The sequence below is a fragment of the Protopterus annectens genome, chromosome 5.part0 (genome assembly GCF_019279795.1).
Source record: "Protopterus annectens isolate FY-2018-M chromosome 5.part0, PAN1.0, whole genome shotgun sequence".
NCBI lineage: Eukaryota > Metazoa > Chordata > Ceratodontiformes > Protopteridae > Protopterus > Protopterus annectens.
The window spans coordinates 658,793,901-658,811,400 of NC_056735.1; the positions used below are offsets into that span (position 1 = coordinate 658,793,901).

Genomic DNA, 17,500 nt, shown 5'->3' on the forward strand with positions numbered 1-17,500 from the left:
GTACAAATAATTTATTAATAAAGAAGACATTTGTTTGCATTGTTACAAATTACGTTTTGTATTGTTTGATGTTCTTCATCTCACATTGCTGCAGTCCTTACACTTGGGTAGTCCGCTGTCCTCGGTCGGCCCGAATATCAAAGTATAAGGCTGACGTCGGTCAAGGCGCATTTGACTGACATCAGGACGTCAGGGTACAACGCATGACCGACGCCATATCCTCAGTCTTTTGCCGCATGGTCCGATGCAGAAGCAGCATTGCAGTGCCGGTTGGCGTTCTGAGATTTTTCGATCAAGTTTCAGACCGAGTTCAAAGTTGGCTAAGTACCCGTTAGAATATTTTAGTTTTTCTTGCCTCAGTGATTTACCGGATGTCAGAAAAAGTCAATAATTGCATTTTGTGGGAAACAGATACCGCATAGAGATTATCATACTTTGTGTATTCCTTGCTTAGGGCCTGAGCACGACGTTGTTGGCTGTCGCCTTGTGCTAGATTTAATAAACGCACTATAAAGAGAAGGTTGGATTGTGCAAGGTTAGTCTTTGGGAAGCGGTGCAATTATAAAATGCCGCCGGATGCTCCGACGCCCGCTTCTTCACAGACGCGCAAGGACAAGGCAGTTAAGCCTAGGCCAGTAGAACCGTCTGTACCGGCCGCCGGTTCTTTAGAGGTGTAGGTGGAGCCGGTAGCTCCACGGAGGTTTCTTTGTTCCCAGGGTGAGACTTTTTATTGCAAGATGTGGCCTCTCAGGAGGCAAGTCAGGCTGAGGGGGCTTCTCAGGTTACTATACTCCCCTCCCTTCCCAGGGTGGCTAGGCCCTCTCCTTCTGTTTCAAAGGCTTCTCCCAGGGGCAGGCCAGGTTTAGCTTCAGTTGGTGTTACCCCTAGCTCTTCAGGAACTGTGCCCAAGAAGCATATGCTTAAAATGGCAGAAGATTTGATTACTTTGATTAGGGTTCTATGCCCCTCCTGATAAGAGACCTAGGGTGGAGCCTGAGCTGGGGGTTTTGAGCAGGCTTCAGATGTTTCAGAGTCTTGGCTGAAGACTTGCAGGAGTACTCTCCTTATTCTGATTCTGATGTGGATGATTCTACTCCTTCTGCTTCTCCTCCTGAGGATTTTTCTTTTTCAGAAACTCTTCATTCTATGAGGGAGCATTTTAAGTGGGAAGGTCAGGACTTCTCTGATTCCAGGAAAAGGCTTAGGGAATTTTTGTTTTTACCCCAGCATAGGCCTTTGGCTATGCCTCCTGTTTTGGATGTAGTGGAAGATGTTTTTACAGAGGCTTCTCTTAATCCTGATTCTTTGCCTCCTGCTCCTGTTAAGCCGGATAGGTATTACAGGGTGCCTGAAGCTCATAAGTATCTTTTTAAGAGTCCTAGGGCAGACCCAGAAACTGTTAGCCAGGGGCCTAAAGGTGTTAAGGCTTCTGTTATTAAGAATCCGGTTCCTGCAGACAAAGAGGCTAGGGCCTTGGATAGATGGGGAAAGAAAGTTTATACTACTTCCACTCTTGCTATGAGGGCTTTGAATTGCCAGTTTCACATGTTGAAATACCAAAACTATCTCCTTTCACAATTGAAGTCTAAGGTTGATGCTCTGGCAGTAGGTATTGATTGTAAAGAGTTGCAAGATTTAGTACATGTTTCTGAACAGGTGGGTAAGCATTCTTTGCAATGTGGTTTTGATGCTGTACAGGCCTCGTCTAGGGTGGCTGCCACTGGGTCAGTTCTTCGCAGGCACGCCTGGTTAAGGGATCAAAATTTGTCTGAACATGTTAAAACAAGGATTTTAGATGCTCCTTTACAATCTGACGTGTTGTTTAAAACTGCCTCAACAGGAGGACCAAAGAAAATGGAAGACAAAGCTAAGTCTATGCAGACTGTTAAAGATTTTTTGCAGGTCCAGCCTCCAAAGTTTAGTAGAAATTGGCCTACTAAGGGGTGGACGTATCCTTCTTATGATTCCCAGTCTAGGGGTAGATCTAGACGTGGTAGGGGCAGAGCTCAGGGCTCTTTCAGGCCTAGAACAGGGAGTTCTCCTGCACAGTCTTCGGGTGAGGGTAGGGGTCAGTCCTTTCGTAAACAGACCCAATGACCTACCTTTTCAGCTGCCAGAGCCTTCTTGTCTGGCAGCACCTTTGGGAGGAAGGTTGGCACTTTTCAAAGAAAATTGGAGTTTAATTACCCAAGACAGATGGGTATTGGATATCATACACCACGGCTACAGGTTTTATTTCCATACCTTGCCTCCTTTCAAAGGCATGCCAGACGTTCCTCCTCAACAAAGAATAGAGGCTCACAAGCAGGTTTCTCTGTTGCTCCAAATAGGGGCCATACAGCCGGTCCCTATGCCAGAAGTGGGCCTAGGATTTTATTCTCGCCTGTTCCTAGTACCAAAGAAGGAACACGTGGAGACCAATTTTGGATTTATCTATCCTCAACACTTATCTGGACATTCCCAAGTTCAAAATGTTGACGTTGCAGCAGCTTTTACCTCTGCTGGGCAAAGATCATTGGATGGTAACTTTGGATCTCAAGGAGGCTTACCTTCATGTTCCTATCAGACTAAGTTGCAGGAAGTATCTGCGTTTTCGAGCTGGGACTTCTCACTATCAGTTCTCTGCATTGCCCTTTGGCTTATCTACTGCGCCCAGAGTGTTCACGAAAGTTCTGGCTCCAGTGATAGCTTTCTTCAGGCTAAAAGGAATACAGATCTATCCTTATTTGGACGACTGCCTGATTCTGGCTCAACCAACCAAACAGCTTCTTCATCATTTGGAATATGTGATAGCAGTGCTAAGATGCCTGGGGTATTCTGTGAATGAAATAAAGTCCAGTCTAGTACCCTCTCAGGACATGTGCTTTCTGGGTGTGAGACTGAATACAGCATCCCAGATGGCCTTTTAACCCCGGACAAACAAAAGAGTCTATCCCTTTACTTCCATCAACTATCTCATCAGTCCGGGCTGACTGCAAGGACAGTCCTTCAAGCCTTAGGGTTCATGGCATCTTGTATTCGGGTGCTTCCCAATGCCAAACTGCATATGAGGAAGCTACAATGGTATCTCAAAAATGTATGGACACAGCACTGCCAGGATCTGGACACTGTCATTCAAATAATACCTTGCATTCAAAAGGAATTTTTGTGGTGGGCTCAGGAATGTCACCTAAACAAGGGACTCTCTGTGACCCGGCCAGAGGCGAGTCAGATTTTAACGACAGATGCCTCAGACACAGCTTGGGGAGCTCATCTAAATGGAAAGTGGATACAAAACAAGTGGCCTGTCAGACTACAACATCTACATATCAACATGAAGGAGATGTTAGCAGTCCAGTTTGCATTAATAGCTTTCAAGGAATTACTTCTTCCAGGGCAGGTGTTGATTCTAACAGACAACACAATGTCATGTGGTACATCAACAAGTAAGGGGGAACGCATTCTTATCCTCTATGCAGGCAAGCAATGATTTTGTGGGAGACTGCTCTCAGTTTACAGCTCAATCTTCAGGCAAGGTTTCTGCCAGGAGCACAGAACTCCTTAGCAGATGTGTTGAGCAGACGAATTATGGATCCCCACGAGTGGAAATTGGATCCTCATGTATTTCAGAAATTGACAGTGTCATGGGGAACTCCAGACATAGATCTGTTCGCTTCTCCACTAAACCATCAGCTGCCAAAGTTTTGAAAAAAGGTTTCATCCCACAGCTTGGAGAGTGGATGCTCTTTCTTTCAATTGGAGCAATCTTCATGTGTATGCCTTTCCACCTCTGCCTCTCCTCCCAAAGGTACTTCTAAAGGTCAGACAGGACAAGCCAAGGATGATTTTAATAGCTCCGGATTGGCCTCGACAGCACTGGTACCCATTACTGAGAAGTCTGGTACGGAAGCCTCCATGGCCTTTGCCTTCGATTCCACACCTGTTGTCGCAGGAGGACGGCCATTTGCTAAATGTCAAGCTTCACTCTCTGCACCTAACAGCCTGGCATATTCTGTTTTGAACCATAGTGGGCCTCCACTTCCTCAGCAAGTTTTGAATGTTATTTTGGAAGCTAGAAGGCCTAGTACAAGGAAAGTGTACGCAGACAAATGGAAGAGATTTTTATTTTGGAGTGCAGTAAAAGATTTTGATGTTTCTGAGCCTAATTTGTGTGGCTCTTCAATATCTTACTGAGTTACTAGACAAAGGTTTGTCTTTCTCTTCTATTAAAGTTCATGCTGCAGCAATTTCGGCTCACTATGATTGCGACTCCACCATTGTTTTCTCATCCTTTGTTCAAGCAATTTCTTAGAGGGGCAAAGAATATAAGACCCCACGAAGAGCTCCTACTCCTGCTTGGGATCTCAATTTTGTGTTGGAGAAACTCACTCTACAACCTTTTGAGCCTGCAGCTACTGCTGAGTTGAAATATTTGTCATGGAAGACTGCTTTTTTGTTGGCCATTACCTCTGCAAGAAGGGTTTCTGAATTGCAGGCCCTTATGGCAGTTGAGCCTTTCTTGATTTTCCATAAGGATAGGGTATCATTACGTACTAATCCTTCCTTTATGCCTAAGGTGGTTTCTAGTGTGGCTTTAAACCAAACTATTCATTTGCCTACTTTTATGCAAATCCCCAAAATAAAGGGGAAAAGATTTTGCACACTTTAGATGTACACAGGCAGTTGCGTTATTATTTGGACAGAACTAAAGGGTTCAGGCAGTCTCAGCAGTTTGTTTCTTTTGCTTTGAGTTCTCAGGGCAAGCCTGTGTCAAAACAAACTATTTCTAAGTGGATTGGGTTTTGCATTGCTTTCTGTTATTCCCATCATGGCAAGGAGATTCCAGCTGGGATTAGGCCTCATTCCACTAGGGCTACTGCCACTTCGACAGCTTTTTTGAGGGGAGTGGCAACCAAGGATATTTTGGAGGCAGCTACTTGGAGTTCAGTGCATACTTTTTCTAGGCATTATCACCTGCCACTTTACTCTAAATCCAGAGCTGGTTTTGCCACGGCTGTTTTGCAGGGCATCTTGGCAGCTCCTGCTTCCTTGTAGTTAGCCATCCTCCCTTACCTCTGCTTTGGGATTCTACCCAAGTGTAAGGACTGCAGCAATGTGAGATGAAGAACATAGTACAGTTTTGTACCTACCATAAATGTAGATGTTCAAGATCCACATTGCTGCAGTCCAATTTACCTCCCTCCTTCCCTCTGTAGTTAGAGGTGGTTGTGTGGGTTGGGTTGTATTGTATATATTGTATATATTGTACATATAGTTAGTGCAAGGGTGGTTGGTTGGTTGTTTGCTGTCTTTTGGTTTTGACCTTTATTTTTAGGGTCTTCTGACATCTGGGGCAAGAGAAGACTGAGGATATGACGTCGGTCATGCGCATTTGTACCCTGACGTCCTGATGTCAGTCAAATGCGCCTTGACCGACGTCAGCCTTATACTTTGATATTCGGGCCGACCGAGGACAGCGAACTACCCAAGTGTAAGGACTGCAGCAATGTGGATCTTCGAACATCTACATTTATGGTAGGTACAAAACTGTACTTTTGTTTTCTTATTTTGGCTGTTGTTTCTCTCATACACCTTCTAATTCTACTGGACCGGTTGACTAGAGTGTTGGAAATGACTGCTTCTCCTTGGCAGACTTACATGTGAAGTAGACCTGGTTCCTCAGTTATGTAATGTGGTACTTGATACTACCTCTCTTGGTCAGTTTATAGGTCATATTGACCATTTTTTAAACACCTGTATTAAATTCTCATGTAAGACGTAGACAAACATACATAGACAGAAAAGAAAACATTTTAACATTTTTTCCTTTTGCATACATTTTACAACACATATCCTTTCTTTCTTTATAACTATCATCAGTCCAACATTACATAATTTGCTGAATTTCTGCTTCCCCTTAAACCTCACTCCTCTTCTTTCTGAACATTATTCCACGTGTTGTTCCCAAATTTCCATTTATTCCTATTTAATGTGCTCCTTCCCTTTTCTAAAGTTACTTATTTCAGTTATTTCTTCAGTATTTCAAATGCAGTAGATTTAGACTTTGGTTTTCTTTTCCAGTAGTTACTTTTTTTGGCAGTCAACAGAACTGCATTTAACAGGACTTTACTGTGTGTAGACAGTTTAGATCCTGTGTTCCAGCTCAAAAGAATCATTTCCTTAGTTGCAGCCATTTGCTCAGCCAATATTTCTGACATGGAACTCTGTAGGTAATATTTAAAACCTGTTCGCTCATTACTCTCCCAAAATGTATGTTCCCAGTTACCTCTTTTTCCCCATCACACCTCCAACATTTTCTGTCTGCCTGAGGAAAAATTCAAGTCTGTGTGGGGTATAAAACACCTAGACAAATTCAAGTCTTTGTGGGGTATAAAACACCTAGACAAACACTTCCAAGCAAAAATCCTAAACCTTCTGGACTTTGTTGCATACTTGGGAGCCATACTTATATTTCCTCATTGTTCCCTTGTAAATTGCTTTTCCTGTCTCTCTCCCCAATCTTTTCTATCTTACTCTGATTAATTCTTATAGTTGTTGTGCAATGTTTTATATGCCATACTAATTGTCCCTTTTTAACAGCAGCTTCTGTTTCAGATTCAACTCAAAATTCTACCAGAGCAGGTCTTTCACTTAAGATTCCCTTTATCTCATTCTATTTACCTGTACTTTATCAATCCCTGGTAGGGAATGCAATTTCTAGCTTGCAGGTACAAATGTCTTCTTGGCCTCATCCCACTGTGTTAACTTTCCCTCTTTAGTTATTTTTTTCTCAATACCTTGGTCCTTTTTGCCAGTTTTCTTCAGTAAATTAATCCCCTCTTGCCTATTTTATGTACTACGACATTCAGTCATCTCTTTGGGCAAAAAGTCCTTTCTCCATTGCTTAATTCTTTGAATACTTCATGTATGTAATCTGTATGCCTATTATTCTTAAAGATCTGCATCCAAAATTCCACGTTATCTTTATTTCTTGAACCTCCCTACCTGTCCGTGTAACAATCAGTATTATTACTACCCTTTTCATGTGTCCCTCATATTTTGCTGAATATCCATTATGAAATCATTTCTTTGCCAAATTCACATGCCCATTTCTTTCTAAATGCCTTTCATGCAGCATTGCTGTTTGCACTGTGCATTTCTTAATATAATTCAGTACTCTTTCCTTTTTGTCTGTACCTGTAATGCCATTTACTTTCCAACATAACATGAATAGTGTAGCCATTATGATAAAAATTTTATTGTTCCCGCCTAATATAAATGTCAGTTTTCTAATGTGTGTTTCCAGTGTTTGTGTTACATGCACATACTAATGCTTGACTGGTCTTTTATACAGTTGTTTCTTCTCATTTCCATTTGAGCCTGTGACACATTGTTCAATATTTTTTGTTTTAATAAAAGACCTCAAACAAAAAAAAATACATTTCCAGAACATCACCAATCCCCTGTTAACTTAGAACAAACACACAAAGCTATGTATTCCTTCAAAAATTGTTTAACCCTTCAGATAAGAACAGTTGCCTGAAATCAGCAGCTGCACCCACAGGTATTAGGTTGTCTGTGCTAAAGACCATCTTTTAGTTTTTGTTCCCACTTAGACTGGTGTCTCTTCTTTTCTTGTCTCTATTCCTCATACCAGATGTGAAAAATAGTGTGCATGCTTTCAGAAAAGAATAACTTTTTGCTCTAAGGTAAAAAGCCCTGACTATCTTTAAATAAAAGTAAATTGCTTTCTACTCTATTAAATGCATCAAAGTTTTTGGGTTGCTGTCTTTTATTCACTTACCATAATTTCTAACTTTATTTTTAACTTAAATGCTTCCTGATATACATTTGAATTTCCCTTAGCAAAGATTCCTGTGAACTTTTGATTAATTGCTTGCACTTGCATACAGTTCATCTCCTTGTAAAAGTGGTCATGAATGAGGGGGAAAAGAACAGCTAAAATCTTATGAAGCTCAAAGCAGTCTTTGTAAATTTCACTCAGAACAGATTGTACATCTGCCTTCAGCTGCAGACTTGACTCCATTTGCTAATGGGGAAAAAAACGAATATCTTTGCAGATGCAAGGAACGTTGAATTTTATTTTATGTATCCTTTGTTGTCTAGATTAGTCCTGCTAGGCTAGCAGCCTCTTTTCAGGGGAGACCCACTGTGATATGTATACTGTTTGGGGAAATTTAGCCAAGGCATTGGGTAATTTTCTCTACTCTTTGCAAGCAGGGACACTGTTCATTGTGGCACTTCATGCTTCCAGTCTGGGGAAGTGGCAGTTCAGAGAAGCAGGGAGGAGTATGGTGGATGTAAATGTTTTGGAGGAGTTAGTTTACTGTAAGGTGGAGTTTTGAGAGGGAAAAGAGAGAGTGACCAGAGGTTTTGTCTGGGTAGGAAGTCAGTTGAACCTTTGCAGAATGGAGATGTGGATAACATGGTGGCATGTGTGCTTGCAGGAAAGGTGCCTGCACACAGCGAGAAGTGAGGGGTGTTCACACATGGTAATGTGAAGGTGGTTGAACCTTCACAAGCTAAGGAGTTCATTTTTAGGAGCAATTATTCTAAGTGAAGAGTAAGAATCATAAGGAATGCATTTTACATCCCTACAGTTAGGAGTGTTGTGGGATTATTTATCTACAGGATTTAATCAATCAAAGTCAGCCTGAAAGTGAGAAGGCAATTTTGTGGGGAGCTGTTATGGAAAGAATTTAAGAAGAAGTGGAGGGAATGGTAAAAGAGAAGTTGTTGTATGCAGATATGGTGAAACATGGAGAAAGATGAGTAGAAAATAATTCAGAATTAAGAAGAACTAAACATTTAATAAGAATAAGCTATGAAGAAGAAAAAGAGCTGGACAGGTATGACACTTTGGATAAAATAATAGTGACACTGGGTATTTCACTAAAAAAGGCAATTTATTCATATAAATAAAGGTGCTTTTTATGACATTCTGTTTGAATTGGGTCAATATATAGAGATGTTTTGGGGACAATGAGAGTTAAAGAAAACTGTAATCCATGGGATTTGTATGTTTTGGAAGCACTTAATAGACAAAAAAAGAAAATTTGTGTTCACTTTTGAAGCAAAGTAGAAAAAGAATCACTAAAAGACTATTTAAAGACTGCATGTAAAGAATTGATGGACGTTACAAAAATGTATAGTAATAGAGGGTTATGGAATGGGAATGTAGTGTTGTATTAAAAATGGAAAATGAAAAAAATTGTGCATATTCTAATTATGATTACTGTAGATGGAAACAAGAGCGCTGTGAAATATTGGGGACAAAAAACTTTTTGTGTGTGCATGGAGAAAAGTGATCATTTAATTAACAGTTGTGACAAAATTAAATGTTATATTTGTTGCAAAGTTGATCATGTTGCAAAAAGATGTGAACTTAAATGTTTTAAATGTGAAAATAATGTAATTTATGGATGGATCATTAGGAAAATACAGAAGGATATAAGGAGAAAGTATGTAGAGAACAAGAGATTGAGCAAGAGGAAGAAATGGAATGAGATCAAGGAAAAGAACCAGAAGATCGGTCAACAACAGATAATAATGAGCTAGAAGAAGACTGAAAAGTAAAAGAACAAGGCATGCAAGTAATGGTAGAAACAAGTGGTGAATAAGAAATTATTTGAGACTGGTGAAGACAAGAAAAAATTCTGTTGGGAAAAGGGTAAAAGATAGGAAGAGGAAAGTTAATGGTTTAAGTATGAAAGAAAAAAAAAGGTAAAGGATAATAAAAATGGAGAATAAGTAAGGTTCGATAAAAAGACTGCACTGTGGTGCAATCTTGGAATTAGTATATTTAGTTGGGGGGGTGGATCCCCCCTCCACTTTGGGTTTAATTTGCTTTGTTTTTTGTTTTAATTATTGGTGGCCAAGTGATCAGTTTCCCAGAGGTGAATTATGCCATTCTGGGACTAAATTCATTTAAATTTTCTCGGACGTCGTCTCACTGTTATGCAAGTTGACATTATATTAATTCAGTGTTATGACATAGATCCGTATAAAGACATGTTGGATTGGCAGAAGTAGTACTTCATGGAAGTATGAACAGTTAGAGGAATGTTTTGGGCAAGGAAAAATATGTGCTGGAGTTATAAAATGTATATGAGAAAGAGAGAACATAAGAATTTGGAGACAGTAGTAGTAAATACCTCAGCTATATGATCTTTATGAAAATAATAGAAAAGAAACTGGAAAATTAAATGTTAGAAGAAACGATATTTGGGAAAAGGGAAATGGAAGTCAAGACTTGATATTAAGAGAAATTGTTGATGATATAATGGATAGGAACACAGAAGTTCAAATCATGGCAGGTTACTTGAGCAAAGCATTTGACAGGATACAACATAAAATTTTATGGAACATATAAGAATATAAGTGAGAAGATATTAAACATATTTGTTTCAGCATAAGAAAAAAAATAGTCAAAGTTGTAGTGAATGGTTGGTTAAGTCAAGAATTAGATCTAAAAAGTGATGTAATACAGGGATGTTCGACAAATAGTATTTTATTTGCATTGGTTGTGAATGCAGTTGTTAGCCAAATTAAATGCATCATTAAAATAGCAGAATGCAAGACTATAGAAGGCATTAAAGCATCAGTTTTGTTCTCTTATGCAGATGACATTATTTTAATAGCAAATAATAAAGAATGGATGGAAGTAACCATTGGGCAACTTAAATATTTGCGAGCTATAGGTATGAGTATAAATAGGGTTAAAAGTCAAGGTTTAGGAATAATGGGTAAAATAGGAATTATTCAGTTTAATCTGAAAGAAACAGAAGTATTAGGTGTAAAATTGGGAAAGGAGATAGTTAAAATGCAGCAATGGGAAGATGTAAAAAATAAGGAATATATGTTTATTTTGGATAACATAAAAGTTGTCATATAAAAAGAAAGTGTATTTAATAAATTCTGTCTTATTGGGATAATTTGCATATTTCACAAACCTGTTTACGATCCTTGTAAAACACAAAAAGGAATTAATGTCTATTGCGTTTTCATTTTGTAAGTTCATAAGAGGTTACTAGGCTAACTGCCCTAGAGCCCTTACAAGCCTAGCCATATTTATCCAGAGTTGCCCCAGTTGTCGGTGGTTAGGTGAGTGAAGTTCGCAGAGGTAAGGGTCTATGGTAGTTGATACTGACTTCCTTTGTCCATTAGGGACATGGGCACCACCCCATTTATATAGGGAGATGTGCTGTACATTAAAGAAAAAGGAGGATTGGGTTTGGTAAATCATGTTGACTTTGCAGCTTCATTAACACTATCTAAAGTGTCAAAGTGGTTAAAAGAGGAAAACAAGTCATTAATAAGTATAATAAAAGAAAATTGCAAGAAAATATGGTGTATGATGAGTAAATTTCAAAGAGGTAAATAATGGGAAAGTGGGGAAATAAGACTATCAAGAAAAAATTGTTATAGAAAATAAAGATAAGTGACATATAACATGATAGGAAAGGTTGGAGGGAGAAAAAATAAAACAACAGACTAGAGTAGTGTAACAAATATGTAGAATGTAGAAATTTTTTATGGAGATTATCAGTAAAAAAGTTGCCAGTGAAATCAAATATGCCATATAAAAATAAGAAAGTCTATACAATTATTGTGGTAATGTTGAAACAGCAGAATGTGCTTTTTTAATATGTAAAAGGGTAAAGAAATTATGGAAAAACTATGTGAAAATAATGTTTTGGAAGGTATTAAGCAAATGGACAATACAAGTAGGAATATGTTGGAATATGGTTATTATCGTAATCAAAGTGGGGAATTTGCAAATAAAATAGATGTTTTTTATAATATAAACTGTTTAGAATGAAAGACTGCATGAGTTAAAATTTAAAGAGAAATGAATCTTGGTAGCGATATTGAAAAACAAGATGTTGGTTGTGGAAAAAAGGGTGGTAGTCAAACAATGAATGGAAATAGAATGAAATGCATGTATACAGGTATGCAAATAATGAAAAATGAATGTGAAAGGATATAAATGTAAATAATGTATATTATGTAAATATTGCAGATAATGGTATTTAATAAATGACCCCTTTGCTTTAGAGGAGAGGAAATGAAGCACTCTCTGGAGCTGCTAGGTGGCACTGGAGAGCTGCTACAGCAGTTCTGGGAATGCCTTGATAGAAGAGAGTGCAGCAGAGCTGGAGAGAGGAACAGGAGAAAACTTCCTGAAGGACAGAAATGGAGATGAAGTAACTGTTACAGAGCTGGAAAATGAAGAATTCCAGACAAAAGTCTTGATATATTTGATGATGTAGGCAATGAAAAAAAAGGAACAGAATACAGGCGGGGGGGGGGGGGGGGCAATTGGTTGGTTTGTAGGAAATGAAACATGTTCAGGAATAGGAATTTGTATAAAAAAATGAAGAAATAAGAATTTTAGGTGCAATAATAGCAGTAGCAAGAAGGCTTGTGGTATGAGAATGAGACAAAAATGTTTGAGATCAATTTATGCATATGCTAATATGACAGAGGGAAAACAGTTGTTTAAAGAAATAAAAAAAGAAAATAACTGTGCCAGTAGTGATGATAGGAGATTTTAACTGTGCCAGAGGCAAGAAAACAGAATAATAACACATTTTACGATATTAAAGGATTTAATAAAATGTGGAGATTTAAAAGTAGGAAAAAATAGAGAATGTACATTTAAAAGGTGAATTTTTAAGACTGATATTGATTATATAATTTATTCTGAAGGCAGGAAAGAAATAACAGGAGTGGTACATATGGCAGAGTTATCAGATCATAGAGCAGTATGGGCTAAAATAGGGGAAAACAGAAATAATAAAGAAGGGAAAAGGGTTAAAGTGATTAACTGCAGAGTTTAAAAAGGAGGAAGAAATGATGAGAGAAATGTTATGGAAAGGTCATATGACAGTGAGACCTTTTTATGAAAATTAGACAATTTGGTGGGTAGTATATAAGAAAGTATAAAAAAATTAAAAGTGGAAGAATAAGAAAAAATAAGGTGAAATGTAAAGAAATTTAACTGAATTGTGAGAGAGACATAGGAAAAGGAAGTGCCAAGGGAAATATAAGAACAGATGTTTAAAAAGAAAGAGAAAGGGTAAAAAAAATGTTGTATAGGTATTTGTTTTTTTCAAAAGGGAAGAGACAGGAGGTTCCTCCTTATTTAGGAAAAGTAAAAATGAGAGAAGAATGGAGGGATGCTTGTTATGGAGGTGATGGAAAGTTTTGTAGAGAAAATGTATAAAAAAGAGGAAGTGGAAGGGCACGAAGAATGGAAAGTGAAAAATATCTGAAAAAGTAAGGATTTTTTTTTTTAGAAAATGATATAAGAATAGAAGAAATGGGAAAGGTGATTCAAGAAGTTAAGAACACATTATCACCAGGATTAGATGGTATGTTATGATTATTATAAGGAAATAAATATGAAAGAGAAGTTTTTCAAAATATTAAATGGATGAAGGAAGGCATAATGGAAGATGTGGTAGATGACATTTATATGGAAAAAGGAAGAAAGAAAAGATATAAAAAAATGTTCAGCCATAACAGTAAGGGTATACTGACTATACAATTTTTATAAAAATACTTCAAAAAAGGATGGAGAAAGTATCGGATGAGGTCGTAGGAGAAGGGATTTATGGTATAAAATGAAGAGAAGTGAAATAAATGTTAAATATAGTGAAAGGAGTAGTAGACATGATACTGAAAGAAAAGAAAATAAGACTGATAGGGTGTGACATTGCTTCTATGTGACGGATTTTAGAGGCGTGCATGGTATAGGAGAAAAATACTAATAATAAATGTTATGAAAATTCATGGGTGCAAGTTATGATAAATGGGTGAATGGGGAAAAATAAGTGTTAAGAGAGGAGCAAAACAGGGATGCCTGATGTGTTCAGTGGATATAAAAAGTTTACACACCCCTGTTAAAATGCCAGCTTTTTGTGATATAAAAAATGAGACCACAATAAATCATTTCAGAAATTTTCACACCTTTAATGTGACCTATAACCTGTACAATTCAGTTGAAAAACAAAGCTGTTAAGGGAAAAATATAAAAAATAAAAAAATGTACAATAAGCTGGTTGCATAAGTGTGCATACCCTTTAATACTTAGTTGAAGCACCTTTTGATTTAATTACAGCATTCAGTCTTCTTGGGTAGGAATCTATCAGCATGGCACATCTTGACTTGGCAGTATTTGCCCAGTCTTCCTTGCAAAGGCGCCCCAAATCTATCAGATTGCAAGGGCATCTCTTGTACACAGGCTTCTTCAGCTCACCCCACAGATTTTCTATTGGATTTAGGTCTGGACTCCGGCTGTGCCATTCCAAAACTTTAATTTTCTTCTGGTGAAGCCATTATTTTGTTGATTTTGATGTATGCTTGGGGACATTGTCATGTTGGAGGGTGAAATTCCTCTTCATCTTCAGCTTTCTAGCAGATGCCTGAAGGTTTTGGGCCAAAAGTGACTGGTATTTGGAACTGTTAATAATTCCCTCCACCTTGACTAAATACCCCAGATCTAGCTGAAGAAAAGCAACCCCAAAGCATGATATACTTCACTGTGGGGATGGTGTTCATTTGGTGATGCGGAGTGTTGTTTTGGAGCCAAACATACCTTTTGTAATTGTGGCTAAAAAGTTCAACCTTGGTCTCATCAGACTATAACACTTTTTCTCACATGCTTTTGGGAGACTTGATGTATTGTTTTGCAAATTTTAGCCAGGCCTGGATGTTTTCCTGTGTAAGAAAAGACTTCCGTCTTGCAACCCTACCCCACAGCTCAGACATATGGAGAATATGGGAGATTGTTGTCACATGTAGTACACAACCAGTACTTGCCAGAAATTCCTGCAGCTCTTTCAGTGTTGCTATAGGCTTCTTGGTAGCCTCCCTGACCAGTTTTCGTCTTGTCTTTTCATCAATTTTGGAGGGACCTCCAGTTCTTTGCAACGTCACTGTTGTCCCATATTTTCTCCACTTTTTGATTACTGTCTTCACTATGTTCCATGGTATAGACAATGCTGTGGAAATTTGTTTGTACCCTTCTCCTGACTGATACCTTTCAACAATGAGATCTCTTTGATGCTTTGTAAGCTCTCTGCAAACCATGGCTTTTGCTGTAGCAGGCAACTTGAGTAAAGGTCAGGAAAATCCTACTAGGACAGCTGAACTTTATTTCGGGTTAATCAGAGTGTCTTTAATTGATGGCAGGTGTGTACCCTAGAAGACTGAATGTTGTAATTAAATCAAAAGGTGCTTCAACAAAATATTAGCTTAAGGGTGTTCACACTTATGCAACCAGCTTATTGTACTTTTTTTTCCCACTAACAGATTTGTTTGCTTTTCAATTGAATTATACAGGTTATAGGTCACATAAAAGGTGGAAAAAGTTTTGAAATGATTTATTGTGGTCTCATTTTTTTATATCAGAAAAACCTGGCATTTTAACAGGGGTGTGTAAACTTTTTATGTCCACTGTATGTGCTTATTGGTAGCCAGCCTTTTCTTCATTTCAGCCTCTGATTTTTGCAGTTTTAGCAGTTCATCTGAATAGCTACTTAAAGCTTCTTCTGCAACCTTTTGTTGTTTGAGTTGATATATTCCTTTAATGTCTCATTTATTGTAATCAGCTGAGAGTACATTCGATTTAGGTTTTCCTCTAAATTACTGGAAGCCATCTATTGTGCCAAAGCTGAAGCTTGAACTGCTTTTTGCTGATCAGATGCATAATTCTTCCCAGCCAGCATTTTCTCTTCACCTTTTCTGGTTGAGTTTCCTTCTTGTTCTCTAAATTTCTTCTTTGGGCAGAGTACTTACCATGATAAAATGACAATTTCATTGGCTGTTAATTCTCCACACTTTGGAGAGCTGATATTGCACTATTGATCTGTGTGCACCCATCTTGGGGAATTCATCATATTGACCATTTTGAGCCTCCTGTGTGAGATGAGCCTTAGTCTACTGTCAGGATGCATTTATAAGCAATTTCTTTCCATGATGAGCTGGTGCAGGCCAAAAGTATGGCCCATCATTGTCTGGTCGAGCAGTTATTTTCTGTTTCTCTGCCCTAATTTGAAAGAACCCTTAGAGCATGTAACTCATTCTTTCAAATCTCCTAGTCAAGGTCTGTAAAAATCATCTTGGTAGACACTTTTTCTAGTGGATATCAACTCTACCCGCTCAGTTTTTCTGTTTCAGACCTTTACGTGGAGGAAATGTCTAGTCTTTCACAAGGGCTATGCATCCTTTAGGACTAATGGATGCTTCCACACAAAAGGAGTTTTATAAGTGTCTTTAAATAAGTCTTGGCATCTCTGTTTTCTTTTCAAAGGCTGAAAAGGAGGGAGAACGACCTCTTGAAACACTGGATGTGCACAACCAACTGTGGCTGAACCCAAAATGAGTGTATGAGTTAGGAAGACAGAAGAACTGTCAAGATCATTTGTGGTAGGGAAAGGTCTGCAGTTGCTAAACAACCTTGTTCAAATGTATTGTTGGGTGCATTAGGTGATGAACCACCCACTTAAACATGGTGCAATCACTGGCTGCATCCAGTGGCTGTTTCAAGAAGATCTCCGCTGTGGATATTTGTGCCACAGTTTACCACTTGATCATCATTTTATACTAAGCACTATTGCTTGGAGTGAGACTCGTGAATTAGGCCTACTTTGGTATATCTCTGCTTTGGGACTCAACCATCTAAGCATTTCATTGCTGATTGTCATGTGGCTGCTGAGAATTTAATACTGTTTGGGCTTCTTTCTGGTCATAGGCCCACTGAGGAGGGACGCTATTATCAACTGCAAAAGTTACTTTCTTATCATCTCAGTTTGTGCATGAAGAAGTCCTCATCTCTTGGTATGAAGTCTTCTCTTTTGGTCCCCCTGTGTCTTGAACAGCCCTTCATCCAGTGGCTGCTGTTGAAGTTTCCTATGACTTTGGCAAATATATCATTATATGTCCTTTGATAAACGTGCTACATGTTCACTACTTGTTCATGTTTTCCAGGAAATGTGCTGGTTCAGGGACTAGCTGAACTCCCCTAGTACAGCTGTCAATATCAATGTGCATGGCAACAAGGGAGCATAGTTGCCCTACATTTTTAAATTTTGGGAAAATAATTGCTAAATTTAGAGAGAAAGGAAGGCTGCCTTAAGTGTAGTCCTCAAAGAAGCTTTCATATAGATGAGTGTTATAGTAAGAATGTATATATTATCCAATTTTGTTGTAATGTGTTCATTTTGCAAATGGAACCTGATCTATAGATGGCACTTAGAGCTATGGGGAACATGCTTGCTTTAATTCCATGTATAGGAATGCCAATGTAGGTCAAAGAATTTTACCTTCCCCAGTCGTGGCCATAATGAAAATTTTGAAAGGCAGCATGAGTAAGGAGGGAAATGATTACAAAGTGCAAGTCTGCAGCAAAGGGCCCTCTTTAAGATTAACTAGTATGAGTAGCCCTGTATCTAAAATGAGGGGGGGGGGTCCTTGTACCAGTTGGCTTGGGGTT

At 38.5% G+C, this 17,500-nt stretch overlaps 1 protein-coding gene across 1 annotated transcript in view; it reads left to right on the plus strand.

Moving 5' to 3' along the window:
• The window catches only part of LOC122802737 (periodic tryptophan protein 2 homolog), a 723,301-nt gene that overhangs the window by 428,219 nt on the left and 277,582 nt on the right, over positions 1-17,500 (plus strand). The gene's annotated exons all lie outside the window — the stretch shown is intronic.